Genomic DNA, 3094 nt, shown 5'->3' on the forward strand with positions numbered 1-3094 from the left:
GGATCTGATCACATGAAAAAGAAAAAGGCTGAGTTAAAAAAATAAAAAAAGAGAGACTGTGAAAAAGGAGAAAAGCTTCATGCAAATATCAAAAGGTCGAACCTCATAATTATCACTGAGTGGGTGAAAAAACTATTTTTCCTTCTAGTTTGCTTTTAGAAATTGTCTCATGTCAATGTCATGTGAGCATTTACGCCAACAAAACTGACGAAAAGTACAAAAGGGTCACATGAGTAATTATTCCAAACCAGTGTATGTATGGGTTCCTCTAAAGGATAAAACAACTGCAAAATATGGCTAAAATTACTTCCAATGCGGATTAAATGTAGCAGTAATGGAATATTTCGGGGGGAAAAAAACAACTAGCTGTAATTTAGATTTATAAAGTTGGTTTAATGTCTTGGACACGGTGAACTCCATTGAACTCGTTCCTTATTACAAAGCACCAAACTTCCTATCCTGCATCTGTAGCTCTGCTCAGAAATAAATCTGTTATTTATGAACTATGGATCTCCTTATATTCCAGAACTTCAGTGGTCAGGTAGGCATTAAAAGCCATGATAGATTCTGTTGCCTGGGCTCACAGCCCTTAAACCGCTGAGCTTAATGGAATATTCATACTGCGAGTCCAATTTGTTGAATTTAGTGTGAAGTTGGGTATGAAATCAGCATTTGAGCACTCGGTGTGTGCATGTGTGCACAACAGTCAGGAACTAGCAACTGCACAGCAGGGTGCCTTTAGGCCATGTGGAAGTTCTCACCTCACTCTGAAAACATGAATTATTTCTACTTTGATGTCCCGGCAGGTTACACGTGAGAGCGATGGGCTCCAACCTCTCCTCTCCTTAGGAACCTCCAGGTGGTCCCTGTCAGTCTATAACCCGGCGAACATGAAAAATAAGAGGCTGGATTCCGTATTTACAGTGGAACCTCTCCCCGCCGTCGCCCACAACAAATGATCGGCTTCACGCATTCGTCAAGATCGGAATAAACTTGAAACGAGGCCTTTTTGACCGGGGTTTGCAAATTCAGGGAAGTCTTTTACAGGAGGTACAAATTTGGCCGTTAAATGATATGAATCAGCCCGCCGAGAAATGGTTCCAACGAGACTTTAAAAGAGGTGCGGTGAAGGTGCATGAGTGATTGTTCGGCTGAAGCCGTCAACCACAGCAGCTGTGATGATGATAAATCTTGCAGGAAAACTAAACAGCTCCGCGGTCTCATTAATGAATATTGCCCAACTTGAGCCTCGTTTGATTTATGTATCGTTTGGGAAACACAAACTCTGCAAACTCTGGCATGTCGGAGGTATTTAAACACGGACCAGGTTTCTTAGCACCGACACCGTTTCGCGTCACCTGCAGCTTTTTGATATCAGGAACCATTTGAGATCCACAGCAGCAGCAGCAGAGCAGCAGCAGCAGCAGCAGAGCAGCAGCAGCAGAGCAGCAGCAGCAGAGCAGCAGCAGCAGCAGAGCAGCAGCAGGAGAGCAGCAGCAGCAGCAGAGCAGCAGCAGCAACAGCAGAGCAGCAGCAGCAGAGCAGCAGCAGCAGAGCAGCAGCAGCAGAGCAGCAGCAGCAGCAGCAGCAGAGCAGCAGCAGCAGAGCAGCAGCAGCAGCAGAGCAGCAGCAGCAGAGCAGCAGCAGCAGAGCAGCAGCAGCAGAGCAGCAGCAGCAGAGCAGCAGCAGCAGAGCAGCAGCAGCAGAGCAGCAGCAGCAGAGCAGCAGCAGCAGAGCAGCAGAGCTACCCTTAGAGGTGCAAACGTCATTACCTGGATGCGGCGTGTTCAGCCTTTCTGGTGTCACAGAGGAACAGTGACAGAGACCCGCTACAGCCAAACATCCTGATTTATAGCCATATACTCCAAAGGTTAATCTACAGGGGCTAACCATCCTTCAAGTCCCGCTAAAGTCTTCTTTTTTTCTGAGGGTACAGTTTTAAATTTGTATTGTTACAATTCTCAAGTGAGCTGAGAATAACATCAATGTTTCTGTTACACCAGGAAGACTTTCAGGCAAAAAATAAGGTCAAGCCCTGAGGGAAACTGTCTCAGTTCCTGTGCAAATAAATAACAGCACATGTAGTCAAGACAAAACAGCAATTATCTACGGGGGGGGGGGGGGGGGGTGTTATCGTGAACGCTGTCTTTACACGTTCCCTGTCTGATAAACGTCCTTATCGCTGCTTTTCTGATGAAACATTTGAGGCGTCCATGATCCGAGGGTCCGAATGAATTGGTCCCTTCGCTGCAAAAGGGGGCTCGTTCTGCCACCAAATATCACTGCTAAAAGCATTTGCCACCACATTATGCTTATATTAATCACAAGTCAGCAGGCTCTGTGGCGCAATGGAGAGCGCATTGGACTTCTAGTCGAGCATGTGAAGAGCGATTCAAAGGTTGTGGGTTCGAGTCCCACCAGAGTCGACCTTTTGGAGCGATGCGAGTCTATACTGGGCTGGAGTCGGAGGGTTTCTGGTTTAAAGGCTCTGCACCAACCTTTGGAAAGTGGGAACTGCCAGGACGTTTTTTAGATCATCCCTCAATGTTTTCATGTTCATCTGTTTTTCATGCATCTTGTGTGTAATAAACAGTAATTTACCCTCTCTCAGACTAATAAACAATTCCTTTCTTCACGCCGCCAAAAGTGTCGCCGCTAAAAGTATTTGCCACCACATTGTGCTGATATTTATCGCAGGGGAGCAGGCTCTGTGGCGCAATGGAGAGCGCATTGGACTTCTAGTCAAGCGTGAGAAGAGCAATTCAAAGGTTGTGGGTTCGAGTCCCACCAGAGTCTCCCTTTTGGAGCGATGCAACATTCAAATCTGTAAGGAGGTCTGAACCATGTCTGTGTTCAAATGCAGACTTGTGTCTCTGCCCACAAGTCGAATGTCGTGCCGCTTGGTTGTTGTCCCTCAGATGGAAATTAGGAGTTTTACGAGATCCCAGTTTGGGATTCGGGTGAAGGCGCAGCAGCGGGTCTTCCTCAGCCCCCCCAAAACATCAGTTGGGTTGTTGTTAATGATCGGACATTTATGAGGATCCAGGAGCGTTCCGTCCTTAAAACAACATGGCAGCTTTATTTAGTGACGTTT

The 3094-nt window shown here is 46.5% G+C and overlaps 2 non-coding genes across 2 annotated transcripts; both read left to right on the forward strand.

The window, feature by feature from the left end:
* Positions 1–2334: 2334 nt before the first annotated feature.
* On the forward strand, positions 2335–2426 carry trnar-ucu (transfer RNA arginine (anticodon UCU)). The gene is given in 2 exon segments: positions 2335–2371; positions 2391–2426. It is a non-coding gene; the product is annotated as a tRNA-Arg (tRNA).
* A 278-nt stretch (positions 2427–2704) lies between these two features.
* Positions 2705–2796, forward strand: trnar-ucu (transfer RNA arginine (anticodon UCU)). Its single transcript is given in 2 exon segments — positions 2705–2741; positions 2761–2796. It is a non-coding gene; the product is annotated as a tRNA-Arg (tRNA).
* The last annotated feature ends 298 nt before the right edge of the window (positions 2797–3094 follow it).

This window comes from Takifugu rubripes, chromosome 21 (genome assembly GCF_901000725.2).
Source record: "Takifugu rubripes chromosome 21, fTakRub1.2, whole genome shotgun sequence".
Lineage (NCBI taxonomy): Eukaryota > Metazoa > Chordata > Actinopteri > Tetraodontiformes > Tetraodontidae > Takifugu > Takifugu rubripes.